The sequence below is a fragment of the Rutidosis leptorrhynchoides genome, chromosome 5, assembly GCF_046630445.1.
Source record: "Rutidosis leptorrhynchoides isolate AG116_Rl617_1_P2 chromosome 5, CSIRO_AGI_Rlap_v1, whole genome shotgun sequence".
In the NCBI taxonomy this organism is placed as follows: domain Eukaryota; kingdom Viridiplantae; phylum Streptophyta; class Magnoliopsida; order Asterales; family Asteraceae; genus Rutidosis; species Rutidosis leptorrhynchoides.
Genome location: NC_092337.1, coordinates 119,344,148 through 119,361,943, shown reverse-complemented (window position 1 = coordinate 119,361,943; position 17,796 = coordinate 119,344,148).

The window sequence follows — 17,796 nt, the reverse complement described above, 5'->3', positions numbered from 1 at the left end:
TTGAAGTGAAATAGGAGAAATACCACATACTGGACCAGAAATTATTCATGAAACCACCGAAAAGATCATTCAAATACAACAACGATTGAAAACGGCCATGAGTCGCCAAAAGAGTTATGCTGATGTAAGAAGAAAACCGCTAGAATTTCAAGTGGGCGACAAAGTCATGTTGAAAGGGTCACCCTGGAAAGGTGTTGTACGATTCGGTAAACGAGGAAAGCTAAGTCCTAGGTACGTAGGACCCTTTGAAATCACCGAAAGAATTGGAGCAGTTGCTTATTGATTAAAGCTACCGCAAGAACTTAGTAGTGTTCACGACACATTTCACGTGTCAAATTTAAAGAAATGTTTAGCTGAAAAGGATGTCGTAATTCCTCTTGACGAAATACGAATCAATGATAAACTCCATTTTATCGAAGAACCTGTTGATATCATGGACCGTGAGGTCAAACAATTAAAACAAAGCAAAATACAGATAGTTAGGGTTCGTTGGAACGCTAGACGAGGACCCGAGTTTACTTGGCAAAAGTATCCACAATTGTTCACTGCTATCGCTTATAAAACAGGTACTACTTAAAAATTTCGGGACGAAATTTTCTTTAACGGGGAGGTACTGTAAAGACCCAGAAAATTTCATATTAATAAATTAATTACAGGATTAAATGTTTCCGACACGATAAGTGAACCTATTATGCTGAATCTTAAAACTTTATTTTTATAATGTAAGTTTTTTTTTTTAAATTTATAAGAAGAAACGCAAATAAATCAAAGTTGTACAGTAAAACACTATTTGCTACAGTGAAAACGACTTTGCTACAGTAAAACACTATTTGCTACAGTGAAAACGACTTTGCTACAGTAAAACACTATTTGCTACAGTGAAACGACTTTGCTGCAGTAAACACTATTTGCTACAGTAAAAAACACTATTTGCTACAGTGAATAATATGTCGACAACTAGCAAACAAAAGGTCAGACTAGCCATGTGATCACATGGCAGATACACCAAAAGCCCATGCGATCGCATGGGGACTAAAAACACTATTTGCTACAGTAAATATTATGTCTACGAACTTGCAAACAAAAACATGTTGAGCTGTCCAGCCTGGCCATGCGATCGCATGGCAAAAGCACTGAAAACCCATGCGATCGCATGGGCTATAGGAAATGGAAAAGTACTATAAATACGCCAGTTTGCTCGACGAAGTATACACAAATATATTCTCTGTAACAAATATTTATATTTATAATTATAATTTTAATTATAATTTAAGTTTAATAATAATAAAGTATATACGAGGGTATTTTTAATTCGGGTTTCAAACCGTTTTAAACTAAGAAAATATTGGGTATTGTTCGGGGTATTGTTCTTGAATCCAAGGCCAACCATACAGTCGTCTACCATCATTACGTCTACGCAATTTGCCTACAATATTGAATCTCAATATTCAACCGTGAGTTTATAGTCTCCCTTTTTAAATACTTTAAATATTTTTGGGCTGAGAATACATGCAATTTATTTTAAACGCAATAAGACACAAGTACATACTAAATTCTACACTGAGTTAAACCGAAAATCCCTTAGCTTTGGTGGTGGTGCAGTAATAGCTTGAATAGGAGTACCACTGTTGGATGATGGAGGAGAAAAGTTCAAAAGTGCTTCTCAAAAATATCAGCACTCCTATCTATCTTATGTTTTCCGAAATTTCGAATAAAAGTCTTTAAAAAGACTATATTACCCTTTTTTCACCTCTTAAAACAACTTCACCACCACTCCAAAATTTCTTGCCATCATTGACAAAATGACCTAGAAGCTATGGTTACTACCGTTTTCACATTAGTAGCAAGGATTTGAGTCTTTATCAAGCCTATGACGATGGGTGCAGCATGACTGGATATGAGTGAATTCATTTCTTAGATTTATAGGGAACCCTAAGCACTTGTGTGATTTGAGTGACCTGTGAAAGTTAGCCTAAGTCATGTAACCTCCTCGGATGCTTGCAGAGATAGTTTTAACCCTAACATAGATGACTCACCTTATTTTTTGCCCTTATAATAAAAAGCAAACTGCTTAGGCTTTTAGAAAAGAAACTCCGAAAAGATTTCTTAAGGTAAAAACGAGAAGTTTTTTTAGGACAAGCAAAGTCTAAGTGTGGGATATTTGATATCGGCTAAAAAGTCACTTTTTCACCACGGTATTAAGGCCCAAAAATAATAAAGTTCTAAAATTTATCGCCAAAATGCTCGCTTTGTCGGCTAAAATTGAAGATCATGTAATTACGAAGATGGTGCAAAAAGAATCAAGAGAATCGGAGCTAAAACAAAGTTTCTAGAGCGAAAACGGTGAAAGATAAGATACCAAGCTACAATCAAGGAAATCGAGTTATGATCCAGTGAAATCAGCAAACCAAAGCAGGCCATACAGCTTGCCAAGCAGCTTGCCATAAGGGAAAACGGCCTACCATACGGCCCAGGTAAACGGGCATCACAAGCGGCTGACCAGCGCAAACGGGCTTGCCAAATGGCTTGCCAGCCGTTCGCAGGCAAAACTCAAGTCTATTTAAAGGGTCTTTTTCATCCATTTTTACACACACTTCAATTCACTTCTTTCTCTCTCTTTTTACAATATTAGTTATACTTTCAAGGTCTTCAACTCCGTGCATTAAACCTAGTACCCGGAGAAGAACGCCGAAGATTGTATTAGGAGCGGTCTGGAGGTTGAAGTTGTCACTTTTGTATTCGGAAATCGTTTAATCTACTGGTACTTCTATCCTTTATCTTTATACAATGTCTTCCATTATTATGCTTTGTGATATGATCAACACTAGCTCGAACATCAGACTGTAGATCAGCCATTATCTGTAGAGTCTCAACAAGGCAAAGATAAGCATAAATAGGAACCATATTGACCATCTGATGTTCATAGGTGTCAACCCTCTTCTCAAGCACCCTATTTTCTTCATTGAGCATTCACACCCTTGATCTTTCAAGATCCAGCTCCTCTTGAAGTTTGGTGATATGATCAGTATATTCATTGTGGAAGAGGATTCGTTGACTAAGCTCGTCTTCCTGTTCATAGTGCCTTTTGATTGCATCAACTGCAAGGTCAGCAAATGCATTGGTCTGAAGCAGTTGTGCTTTAATGGATGATGTGGTGATACTACCAGCTTGCTTAAGTGCTTCTTCCATAGAGTCAACAAGAGTCTCCTTAATGATTTTCTGCACAGCTGGGGTGATTTTGGCAACAGTTCTATAGACAGTAGGGGTAGATAAGATAACCCTTCCAACCATCTCAACAACATCTACTGCACTTATTGGTGGTGGTGCAGTAATAGCTTGAATAGGAGTACCACTGTGGGGTGATTGAGGTGGAAGGTCAGAATCAGACTCATCACCATGATCACCATCATTTTTACCTTCAACTGAAGGCTCAGAACCATTAGTATCCTTATCAGCAGAATCAGCTTCATCAGTAACAAGATCCATTGGTTTGTCTTTGGAACCAGTAGTATTATCAGGAACTACTGGCTTGTCCTTACCAGTACCTTTATCAGCATCACCATCAGAAGAAGATGATGAGGAAGAAGATGATGAATCAGAAGGTACTGACGAATCAGGAACATCTTGAATGGTGACCATCTCAGTATTAGGATCGAGTTGAAATTTAAGAGGCCTCCAATGTCCAGGCCATAGAGAAGCAGCAGGAGCCATACCAAAGTAATGGTAGTATGGCTGCTCATTAATATTTTTAAGTGTGGCCAGCCTCTCATATACTTCATCCCTAGCTGGTTCATCCAGCTGGTGAAGCAATTCAACCAACTCTTCATTAGGTAATTTGTTAGCAGCAACTAGAGCACTCTAGGGATCTATGGTGAGTTGATCAACTAGTAAAGCAATCTTTGGAGCAATGGATACCTCCTTATACACAAACTTAGGTATCACTTCATCTGGATCTCGTACTCTACGAATAAATTCAGAATTTTGTGTAGGAGTAGCAACCTTAGATGTTTCAGTTGTAACAACAGTTAGTACTAGAATCCACATTTGTACCCTGGGTACCAGCATCAGGGGCCTTACCAGAGATGACAATATTACCAGCTACATCAGGAACAATGGTATCAATACCATGTCATCAGTATCAAGAATAGTAGTAGCAATTGGTTGTTCATCAGCACCCTGTAAATCTCCCTTAGAACTAGTATATGGTGCTATATCAGAAACAATACGATCACCAGCAGCATTCACAGTAATGAAGTGCCTAGGAATAGTAGCATCAGTATCCAGATCACCAGCATCACCTGTAGACTCAGTAATTAGTGTTTCATTAGGGAAAACAATATCATCAGCATCCTGAGTACCACCAGCAACAATAGTATCAACGACCCTTCCAGCAACTACTTCATCAATAGTAGTTAGGTCATCCGTACTGGGAATAATAGGAGGAATAACAGGATCATCAACAGTGGTCATCTCCTCATAAACAATAACAGCAGTTGGACCAGCACCAACATTGTCACCAGTACCAGCAGAGGCACTCTGATGTTATGCGAGGGGTATATGAAATAGTATTAATTTTACAAGGAAAATACTATTAAATACGATACAATTTTACACAAGTTATTTATTTATTTATAGAGTAGATATACCTAAACCTTGCTACAACACTTATAGGCAGTGTACCTAATCGTACAGTAGTGTAGTTTTTAGTAAGTCCGGTTCGTTCCACAGGGATCTTTAGCCAAGCTTAACGCTATATTTTTAACTTATAATTGTAAAAATAAAAAATATATATAAGTAGTATTATTATTATTATAAAAGGGGGTTTTTACCGTTTAATGACCGGTTTGTCGATTTTAAAACTTTAGTCGCAGTTAAAACCTAATGTAAAATATTAAATATAACTTAATTTAAAGCGTAAAGTGAATAACGATAATGAAATTGCGATAAATAAAAGTGCGATAAAATAAAATTGCGATAATTAAAGAGTACGATAATTAAAAATACAATTAAATAAAATGACAATAAATAAAAGTGCGATAATTCAAAGTGCAATTAAATATGAAATATATAAATTATGCTTATTTAAACTTCCGTAATCATGATGTTTGACGTGTTGATTTTAGTTTTATTACCATGGGTTAATTGTCCTTTGTCCTGGATTATTCGATATGTCTATACGGATTTGTCCATAATAGTCCATCAGTCATAATCATAAAGTGCGAAAGTCTTCGTCAAATTATTCTTATTCCCGAAGTCAAATATTCCAACTAATTGGGGATTTGAATTGTAACAAGGTCTTAATACTTTGTTTAATGAATACACCAGGTTATCGACTGCGTGTAGTCCAAGGTTTTACTACTTTGTTAACAATTACACCAATTACCCTTGAATGTAATCCGCCCATGTTTCAACAAGTCTATTAACTCTTAATCCAGTTTCGTATCCGGTAAAATGAACAATTATTGGTATTTATAGATATCCCGCCCACCGTACCCAGTCAAGCTTATGTGGTTATATATAAATACGTCAAATTATAAGTCTATATATTAAATTAACGAGGTATCGTTTAGTTAATATAAAACCCATTAATAGCCCATAGTCTAATTTTCACAAGTGTCGTTCTTTTGTCCAAACCCCAATTATGGTCCAAAGCCCAATTACCCAATTTTAGTATTTAGCCCAACATCATGATTACTTCGGTATTAAATAAGCATAATAATAACTTAGCTACGAGACATTAATTTAAAAATAACATTAACCATAACTTACAGTGATTAAAAATAGCGTAGCATTACACGGACAGAATTTCGACTTACACCCTTACAACATTCGCTAACATACCCTTATTATTAGAATTTAAAATTAAAATTAAAATTATAATATAAATATAAATATATATACGTTGATAGATGAAAGGAAAAAGATGTGTTAAAGTTCGAGCAAAACCGCGAAATTTATAGGCATGTGGCCCCAAAAAGTGGCCCATGCGATCGCATGGAAAACAAGCCTACAGGCCATGCGATCGCATGGTGGTAGGTACCAGCTCACATAAGTTTGTTTTCTTGTTTGCCAACGTTTATAATATATAATATAATATATATATATATTAATTTTAAGAATTAATTATATATTATATTATATTCATGTGCATAGTTGACTTGTAATTTTTAGTCCGTTGTGTCGAGCGTTGAGAGATGACTCTAGTCCCGGGTCCGGTTTTTCAAACGTCCTTGCGTACAATTTAATATCTTGTACTTTGCGTTTCGTATCTTGTACTCTTGTAATTTTGAGACGTTTCTCATCAATAATTGGAACCACTTTGATTGTACTTTGTACTTTTGAGCTTTTTGGTCATTTGCGTCTTCAATTTGTCGAATCTGTCTTTTGTCTTCACCTTTTATTATTTAAACGAATATCACTTGTAAATAGAACAATTGCAACTAAAAGCTTGTCTTTCTTGAGGGATAATGCTATGAAATATATGTTCGTTTTTAGCATTATCAAATATTCCCACACTTGAGCGTTGCTTGTCCTCAAGCAATATAGTCTTGAAATAAAAATACTAGAATCACTTCTTTATTCTTCACACTTTGTACATCAGTGATTTCTATACGGCGGTATGAACAATGGTAGTAACGTTGTGGTTTACAATCCCACATGACTATAGAAATTTAGATCCTTTAAGGAAATTGGATCTTTATGAAAACATTTGATCTTTTGAAAATTAAATCTAGCTTTTACCCTAGATAAGTTTTCCGGAATAACCCTTCACCGGTGTTTGCAAATTGTTTTTGTGGGTTTGGTGGGTTTCAAATTTGAAAATTTTAGCTCAAAACTTGCAGTTTTGTGTCACCCACTTGCTAACCTTGTATTGGGAAAGCAACACGTCCAGTATACTTTCTCGGTATATTACCTTTCGGTAAACTACCGTCCGGTTGTAAAGAAAAGCGTTGAACAAGCAACTGTTAAGGCAATGTCCCCTGACTTGCTTTTAATTATGGTCTATAATGTGTCGGATACAATTACTATCTTTGGTAAGAACAATAGTAAAGCTCACCCTTATAATTTTTCGGTCTGGCATAGGGTCCTGTCTTTGACCATACTATGCAACCACCGTTCTTACGGTTGACACCCGATTTGGTTCCAGTGACCTAATGAATTCCAGGTGAATTCCTAGAATTTTACGTTCAATGGTAATGAACGCATTAAAAATGGGTTTTTCAGAAAACAAATCGGTTTGAAATTTTGATCAAAATATTTTCTCGTTCAAGCTCGAGTTTAGATATCATCGAATTCCATGAGTTTATAATTCTCAATCTTTAAAGTCAATCTCAAGGATTGAGTAATATCAGTCTTAAAAGATGATTTTTGATCTTTAAGGAGATTATCCTTTTCTGGGGGTCTGATTCACTAGTCTTATCAAGCTAATTTGCATGGCGCCCTCCCCATTTTACGAGACAGATCCTCTCATGGTTAGGATAAGTCTGACCACTTGGTGACCCTGTTTGATGCTGAGGTCCGTGGATTTCCAGCTGATTTTCGAGAAAACTTTTCAAGGTTTTTCGTAGACTCTACAACTGGTCTGGACGACAACTTCCTGACCTAAATCAAGAAGCACGTTTCTTTTTCGGAAGACTTTACTTCCTTTTAATGATGGAATTGATTCATCGTGTAGCTCCATCTTTCTTTCAAATATATTATAAGAAATTGGGTAAAACTGATAAAATTGTCCAAAACAAAAGTATCTTCAATTATTTGTACAAAAATATGTGATATATGTTTTTAAATAACTTGGTAAATTTTTCCCACACTTGGCTTTTATTTTCCTTTTTATTGTCCTCTATTCCATTTTAAATGAATTCTAATATTTTGGTTTGTTTCTCAATTTATGTCCTTTCCGAGGTAACAATAATTTCGGTGTTAACACCTAGTTTTATCGTTCATAAATATGTATAAACATGATTTTGAATTCATTTAATTGAAAATTTTAAATTTTTTTACTAGAATTGGTAGTCAGTATATAAGACTAGGGATGTTCTTTATTATCAGAGAGCACTAGATTCTAATACAACTACTGCGTTACTAGTATTTCTAATGGTAACCAAGTGTATAAGTCTAAAAATTTTAAAAATCCAAAAGAATTTAACCCCTTCCCACACTTAAGATCTTGCAATACCCTCATTTACAAGAAATCAGTAACAATTTAAATTATTGAGGGTGATTAGCGTAGAAAAATGATTAAATTTTACCAAAGTTTCCAAACATATTGACGTTTGTTTGCTGAATGATAAATGGTGCACATAATTTGTTCATTCCGTCTTGTTGTTACATCACATTTGTTTTTCTTTTTGTCGTCAAAATCAGTAGCTTTTGCTGAACTTAATGCCAGTCTTTGAAAATTGCTGTTTTACCCTGTTGTGTATATGAAATAAAATACATACAATACAAATATAAACATGCATGGTAATTTGAAATGAGACTTAAAATCCCACTTTCAAATCAAATATGAAATATTAGTACAACAAATAAAAATATTAAACATTACAATAAAAGTATCAAAATATAATGTGTTTAAACATAAATAAATAAAAATAAAAAGATAAAAATCATAAAAATACCAACGGAACTATATCAATCTGGATAGGGGTTCCAGTTCATGTCGTCATCCGGGTTCCATGGTTGGTGATAGGTGTACTGGTAGGCCTGGTTAGGGTCGTAGAGAGTATATGGTGGTCTCATCTCGGGCTGGTGTGGAGGATAGTAAGCGGGTCGGGTTGGGACGTAGTGATCCTGAGGTGACAGCCGACTCATAATCTGTCGCTGATGATAGTCCCATCTATCATGCTGTCATTGCCTGGAATGCTCGTAATCATTCCGGGCTTGCCACTGCTCCATCCGTCTAAATCCCTCCCCGTTTGTCATATCTACCTCGTCTACACGCTGGTAGACGTCAGTCATAGCCTCCCTAATGACATCCCTAATGTCATCCGCTTCCTCCATTTCCTCATCTGAAACTCTCTCTACCTGAGGATGACTACCTTCATAGGGTACTGGCTGGTTGCGTCTGCTCTTTAATACCTTAGCACCCTGATAGACCTTCAATCCTAAAGGCTCAACCTATTCCCTACATACCATAAGTGGACCCCCTTGGTCCCTATCTACACCTAAATACTCTCCAATGAGAGTAACAAAAATACCTCCTCCTATAATCCCCCTTCTTGTATTCCTTCTACCATCTTTGACAAATAAAAACCAACACAGTAAGGGATATTAACAAAGCTTATTGGATATCGAATACACTTTAGGTAAAATAAATCATGTAAGGTCATTTTCTCCTTGTTGTGACCTCTCTGTGTAACCGAGTTAGCCAAAAATCTAAGAATTATACGAAGCTCGACTTTGTTAATATGTAAGTAGGAGTGTTTTCCTCCCAGCGTAAAAACATTATAGTTTGACATACGTCTCCAGATGGCGTTCGCGTCAAAATTCTTATCTACCCTTTCACCACGATAAATCAAATTCATACAATCGGGTAGTAGTAATTCACCGGGAGTATATACCTGTAAAGCCCTGGCCATGTCCAGGATGGACATCCTGTACATCCTACGACCAAGTATAAATTTAAGAAAACTTCTATCATCTAATCTATCTACATCTACATTTAACGCTATAGTACTCATCAGCTCAACACACCATTCCTTATATACAGGTCTACGAATGGTGAATAGACGTTCCCAATCGTGAAAAGAAGAACTGCCATACCTTTGGATCAGATGCTCCCTAACTGAGTTAGCTAGTTGGACCCTTTCCAAAGGATCCCAATCTATTACTCTTGGCACTTCTACATTTTTCGGTATTAGTTTGAATTTATTACTTTGATATGCCGGGTAATCCCTCCAGCTTCTATCGAATCTCAGATTAGGATGCAACGTGTGTTCAGGAATCGTTGGGTATTCTACTGGCGGATGTATCGGAAATACTATAAAGGAATCAACAAATTGTAGCGGATCATAATAAGGTACGTGTTGATCAGGCTGTTGTTGTGGTTCCTGTTGTTGTTCTTGTTCGGGTTCATATTGCATTTCTGATTCAGGTTCTAGAGCAGGTTGCATGGATGATGAGGTTGCACCATCAGTATCTGTAAATCTCTGCAAAACACATTAAACACAAAATTTTTGCATCCAAATATGCATTAGTGTTAGCAAAATAACAAATTGAAACAATTACAATAACATGTTAAATCAAAATTAAACTTATACACATTTTCACAATTTTTACAATTCTACACTTTTTCAAATAAGCATAAATGAAAATGTATACAAAGTTCATAAGCATTCAACTCAAATAACATGTTAAAACATCCATTACTAGCAATTAAACAAGTCTCAAATGGCAATTATATCAAATTAATCAAGTTCATGAATTTTGGACCTAAAATGTCCACTTTAATTCTCAAAAATCATGTTTAGGATCAAAGTTTGGACCATTTAGCTACCTAAACATATTACACTACTTAATTTTGCAATAATTCATGACAAAAATCGGCCATAACCTGTTTATATCAAAAAGCCCCAAATTGCTCAAGAACACAAACCCTAGATTCCTCAAAATTTTGAAGTTTTTGGCTTCAAATCATGTTAAATAGCATCAATCTAGGTTATACATGCATAATATACTAACAATTTAACACTAATTACACTAGAAACTAACAAAATCAAATTAGGTAAAATATAGCTCAAGAACACTTAAAATCAAATTTAAAGAGGTTTAGGGATGTAATTGTTACCTTTCTTGATAAACTTCTGAACAATTTCATGTTTAGAGCGGATTGTAGCAAGAAATTTGGTGAATTTTGGTGAAAAAATGGCGATTTTAGGAGTGATTTGGTGAGATGGTTCGTGTATATGTGTGTGTGTATTGTGGAGACAGAACACAGCTCACTGGGTTTTATCAATCTGGCCTGAATTCCAGCCTCATGCGATCGCATGAGGCTCCAGTGCAAACCCCATGCGATCGCATGGGGTCCGGGTACAATACCATTTTTTGCTCTCTCTCTCTCTCTCTCTCTTTTTTTTTAATAAAAACCCTTACTTAATAAAACAAATATTTAAATTAATTTTTAAAATTTTGTTTTTTTAGGAGTGAGGGCATTTCGGAACGATGTCCTAGTCCGTCCCTCGACAAAATTTTAAAATTTGTCATTTTTAGGCGCGGTTTTTAAAACTAAAGATTTTTGGGGTTTTTAATGTTTTTGGCATACCTTAATTCAATAAGATTAAAAATAATGATAATAAAAGTTCTCGTCCCTCCCTTGGGTAGAGCAATTTCGGTTCAACGCCATAGTTTTTAACTCACGACGAATTTTAAAAATCATATTTTTATCTTAGTGAAATAAAGTAAATTTTTGTTTTTAAATTCACACCAAACTTAAATTTAGAATGCATAAAATTAAAAATTCATATTATAATTAAAAATTCACACCAAACTTATATTATATATTTGTTTTTATACATACAAACTTATATTAAAAATATTAATTTTTTTAAATATTTACAAGCTTAAATATATTGATTTTTAAAAAAAATTACAATAATAATTTTAATATTAATTTTAAAAACAAAGTAAAAATAAAATTAAAAATCTTTTTGGTCTTTTATCCCACTTTAATCAATCAAATATTATCAAAAATATACGCCCTCTTTTCGGTAAAGTAATTTCGGCTATATTACCTAGTTTTACTCCTGACAAATTTTTGAAATATTTTGGATTGATTGATTAAAGATATTTATACCTTATGAATAAACGGTAAATTTCGCAGTGATGTAATAAATTTTTGTATGATATCAATAATTTCGGTCGCAAAACCTAATTTTATTGAGTATCAATTTAATACTTTATAGCAAACAATTTAGCGTTTATTATCAAAAGGTTAAAAATAATAAAATAAAAATAAAAACTGTACATACTTACTTGTGAGATAGAATTCTCAGTGACCTGCTTTAGCCCACTCATAAGATAGTCGGACTAATTGGTTTTCCATAGCTACATAGGCGTAACCTCGAGCATTCAACGATTTTTCTTCGAAACATATGAACGGTCCTTCTCTGCATAAAGTAACAAATTCGGTATTTGAATATGTTTGATTCGTCGAACATTTTCCTTCGTGTGACCATTTTTCGCATTTGTGACATCTTTCAAGGTGTCGTGCTCTTCTTTTCGCTGCGGATTTTGATTTTCCTTTACCAAAATGTAACTTATTATTTTCGTTCCTGGATTCTTTTCTTACTCCGTCCAATTTGCCTCTGATTAATGATACCAATTCACTTGGAAGGGTGTCATTATTTCGTTTAGTGATTAAAGCGTGTAGCATTAGACCATGGTTTAGTTCATAGGAAGTCTTCATCTCGTAAAACCTAAAAAAATAAAAATTCAGAATGGGGGGAGAAGACTAGTTCTTTAGGGTCTGCTAGGGAAAGACCATTCGGATTCCATTCTCGAGAACTACACGAAAACAGAATATCTAACTCTAACAGAAATATGTATTACCCTAAAAAGATTCGGACCTCCCCACACTTAGTTTAGATGTGGTGTTGAAATTGTGATTAATGTTATTTTCAATTGGATCATCAACAATTTGTATGTCTCTGACTTTTGCTTCAATCCATTTGTTGATTTCCTCCGTAGCTTTCACAAATTCAACTAACATCGCCTTTTCTTTTGGCGATAAATTGGATACTAATCGGTTACATAACTTAAGGTTTCCCTTAATCTTAGCATCGTGAATCCGTTTATAAAGTTTCTTCGTTGAACTGTTAAAAACGGGTTCATCTAATTTCTTATCATCAACGGGGTTCTTTGTGATCAGATCATCATTAAGTGTTTCTTCATCTTCCCCACACTTATGCGTTTTTATTGGTTTAACAGTTTTAGTTGGTAGAGATCTAAACTTTCGGTTCACAAAGGTGATCGATTTATCACCATCCCTAAGTGTCATTCTACCTTCTCTTACATCAATGAATGCCTCGGTGGTTGCTAAAAATGGGCGACCTAAAATTAGAGGAATATCAAGGTTTTCCTCCATATTAATCACTATGAAGTTTGCAAAAAAGGTCAAACTTCTCACGTTAACAAGTAAATTTTTTTCTATTCCAACCGGGTGTTTAATGGTTAGGTCAAATGATTGAACACATATTTTGGTTGGTTTTAATTTACCCATACCTAATCTTTTGTATAAGGAAAGAGGCATAATATTTGCACTTGCTCCTAAATCTGCGAGTCCATTATATACAGCACCATCATTAAGCAAGCAAGAAATGATAAATTCGCTCGGGTCTCCTACTTTAGTAAGTTGAGTTGGTTTGTAAACCTTTTTCGGGTGTTCTTTTCTTGGTTCTTTCACTTATATTTGAACTTCTTGTTCACATTTTTCTTCGTTTCTTGGAATGAGAGGTTTGTATAAGAATTCTTCTTCATCACTCCAATTTGAATCCTTCATATTTTCTAATTTTGATTTTTCATATGTTGTTGATAACATTTATGTTTTCATTTTGAGGGTTTTCTTGAGTGGTGAAATTATGATTGACTTCATTGTCAACTTCCATCGGACCATGTATGTAATGTTTAACTCTGTGACCATTAACTTTAAATTCAATCCCATTTGAATTTATTAACTCTATTGTTCCATATGGGAAAACTCTTTTGACTATGAATGGTCCAGACCATCTTGATTTCAATTTTTCAGGAAATAGCTTGAATCATGAATTGAAAAGAAGAACTCTGTCTCCTTCTTTAAATTTTTTTGAACTTCTGATTCTTTTATCATGCCATTTCTTCGTTCTTTCTTTATAGATTAACGAATTTTCGTATGCTTCATGTCTCAATTATTCTAATTCGTTTAGTTGACTTAATCATAGACGTCCGGCTTCATGTAAATCAAGATTACATGTCTTCAAAACCCAAAATGCTTTGTGTTCAATTTCTACTGGAAGATGACATGCTTTTCCGTAAACGAGTCTAAAAGGTGTGGTTCCAATTGGAGTTTTGTAGGTTGTTCTAAAAGCCCAGAGTGCATCCTCCAATTTCATGGACCATTCCTTCGGATTTGATCCTACGGTTTTCTCTAGAATACGTTTTAAAGCTCGGTTGGTATTTTCAACTTGTCCACTTGTTTGTGGATGATAAGCAGTGGAGATTTTATGAGTTACTCCATATCTTTTTAGAACTTTCTCAAGTAGATTGTTACAAAAATGAGTACCCCGATCACTTATTAAAGCTTTCAGTGTTCCGAACCTTGCAAAAAGACGTTTTAAAAAGTTGACTACAACTCGTGCATCGTTATTTGGGAGAGCTTGTGCTTCCGCCCATTTAGATACATAATCAATGGCAACGAGAATGTATAGATTATTATGAGATTTTGGAAATGGACCCATAAAGTCAATACCCCAAATGTCAAATACTTCACATACTTGAATGACATTTTGTGGCATTTCATCACGTTGACTTATTTTTTCGGCCCTTTGACAAGCATCATAGGATTTGCAAAGAAGGTGTGCGTCTTTGAAAATTGTAGGCCAATAGAATCCAGCATCGTAAACTTTTCTTGCTGTGAGCTGAGGCCCATAATCTGTTGGTCCTGTGTGACAATGGTTTAAGATTTGACTAGCTTCATCTCCGAATACACATCGGCGTATTATTCTATCGGGACAACTTTTAAACAAATGTGGATCTTCCCAGAAATAGTGTTTTATATCACTAAAGAATTTCTTTCGTTTTTGGTACGATAATCATTTTTCAAGGAATCCACATACTAAGTAGTTTGCATAGTCTGCAAACCATGGAATTTCATTTTAATCTATCTTCAATAGATCTTCATCAAGAAAGTTGTCTTGTATGGCCGATTCATTTAGAACTTCTAATTCGGGATTTTCAAGACGAGAAAGATGATCAGCTGCGAGATTTTCTGCTCCCTTTTTATCTCAGATTTCAATATCGAACTCTTGTAAGAGTAAGATCCAACGGATTAATCTTGGTTTGACATCTTGTTTTGAAAATAGGTATCTAAGAGCAGAATGGTTAGTATAGACCACCGTTTTTGCTAGAACGAGATATGAACGAAATTTGTCAAAACCAAAGACAATAGCAAGGAGTTCTTTTTCAGTAGTTATATAATTCGTTTGTGCTTCTTGTAACGTCTTACTAGCATAATATATAGGTTGAAATCATTTTTCAATCCTTTGTCCTAAAACGGCTCCCATTGCAAAATCACTTGCATCGCACATGAGTTCAAATGGTAGATTCCAATTTGGTGTTATCATGATCGGCGCATTAGTGAGTTTTTCTTTAAGAATATTAAAAGATTTGATGCATTCATCTGAAAAGATGAATGGAGCATCCTTTTCTAGGAGTTTATTCATAGGAGTGGTAATTTTAGAAAAATCTTTTATGAAACGTCGGTAAAAACCGGCATGCCCTAGAAAACTCCTAACTCCTCTAACATTGGTGGGATGTGGAAGTTTAGCAATTACATCTACTTTAGCTCTATCCACTTCAATTCCTTCCTTTGAAATTTTATGACCAAGAACAATGCCTTCTTTAACCATGAAATGACATTTCTCCCAATTAAGTACTAGATTTGATTGTTCGCATCTAATAAGCATTCGTTCAAGATTAACTAGACATGATTCAAATGTATCACCGAACACTGAAATGTCATCCATGAAAACTTCCATGCATTCTTCTATCATGTCATGAAAAATCGCCATCATGCACCTTTGAAAGGTTGCAGGGGCGTTGCAAAGTCCAAATAGCATGCGTTTGTAAGCAAAAGTACCATAAGGGCACGTGAACGTGGTTTTATCTTGGTCCTCGGGTGCTATTGGAATTTGAAAATATCCGGAAAAACCATCAAGAAAACAATAGTAACTATTTCCGGCTAATCTTTCCAACATTTGATCAATGAAAGGTAAGGGAAAGTGATCTTTTCTGGTGGCGTCATTTAATTTTCTATAATCAATACATACACGCCATCCTGTTACAGTCCTAGTAGGAATAAGCTCATTTCTCTCATTTGTGATGACAGTCATGCCACCCTTCTTAGGTACGCATTGAACTGGGGTTACCCATGGACTATCAGAAATTGGATAAATTAAACTTGCATCTAGCAGTTTAATAATTTCTTTCTTAACAACATCTTGCATATTAGGATTTAGTCTTCGTTGGCGTTGCACATACGTTTTATGACCTTCTTCCATAAGGATTTTATGTGTGCAATACGAAGGACTTATTCCTTTAATATCATGAATTTTCCATGCAATAGCTGGTTTATGAGCTTTTAGCACAGAAAGGAGTTGAGATTTTTCATTTTTAGTAAGAGAAGATGATATTATTACAGGTAATTCGGATTCACCATGTAAATAAGCATATTCTAAATAGTTTGGAAGTGGCTTTAACTCTAATGTCGGTGGTTCTTCTATCGATGATTTGTATCGATATCTGTCTTCTTCTTTTAGCATTTGAATTTCTTCTGTTGTTGGTTCATATCCATTAGCCATAAGTGTAGCTAACATTTTAGTTTCATCAATTGGTTCAGTTCCTTCTCCTAAAGAACATTCTCCTGTTCCTTGTAATTCTGGAAATTCTTCTAACAATTCTGCATGTGAATCTATAGTTTGAATATAATAACATGTATCATCTGCAGATTGCGGTTGTTGCATGGCTCTATCAACAGAAAAGGTAACACTCTCGTCCTCTATACTTAGGGCCAGTTTCTTACCAAACACGTCTATTATTGCTTTAGCCGTGTTTAAGAATGGTCTTCCTAAAATGAGAGGAACTCGAGAATCTTCTTCCATGTCCAGAATAACAAAATCTACTGGAAATACTAAAGTACCAACTTTAACTAGCATGTTTTCCATTATCCATCTAGGATATTTTACTGATCGATCTGCTAGTTGTATGCTTATTCGTGTTGGTTTCAATTCTCCAAGGTCTAGTTTAGTGTATAGTGAATACGACATTAGATTTATACTAGCACCTAAATCTACCAATGCTTCTATTGAACTAAGACTACCCAGAAAACATGGAATTGTGAAACTTCCTGGATCAGATAATTTTTCTGGTATCTTATTCAACAGCACTGCAGAACAATTAGCATTCATTGTAACAGCCGAGAGTTCTTCCATTTTCTTTCTATTTGTGATTAGATCTTTCAAGAATTTAGCATATCTAGGCATTCCTAAAATCACATCAATGAAAGAAAGATTGACATTTATTTGTTTAAACATATCTAAGAATTTGGATTGCTCGGCTTCAAGTCTTTCTTTTCTCATTTTACTTGGGTAAGGAAGCGGTGGTTGGTATGGTTTAACATAAGGTTTAGCCTTAACTGTGTTATCTTCATTAACCTTTTCAACTACTGGTTCTTTTTCCTTTTCTTGATCAGGTTGTGGTTCTTGTAGAGTAGGAAGAGCTTCATCAGAAATTACAGGCATTTCAGGTGGTTTAAGTGTAATACCACTTCTTGTGGTAATGGCTTTAGCTGTTTCATTCCGGGGGTTAGCATTTGTATCACTAGGTAGACTTCCCGATTTTCTTTCACCTATTAACCTTGCTAGGTTACTTACTTCTTGTTCCAAATTTTGAATAGAAGCTTGTTGATGTCTAAATGCTTAAGCATTTTGTTCATTGGTTTGTTTCTAAGATGTGAAAAATTGTGTTTGAGATTCAACTAGCTTTGACATCATATCTTCTAAATTTGGCTTTTTATCATCGGTTTGTGGTGGTTTGTTTTGAAAAATA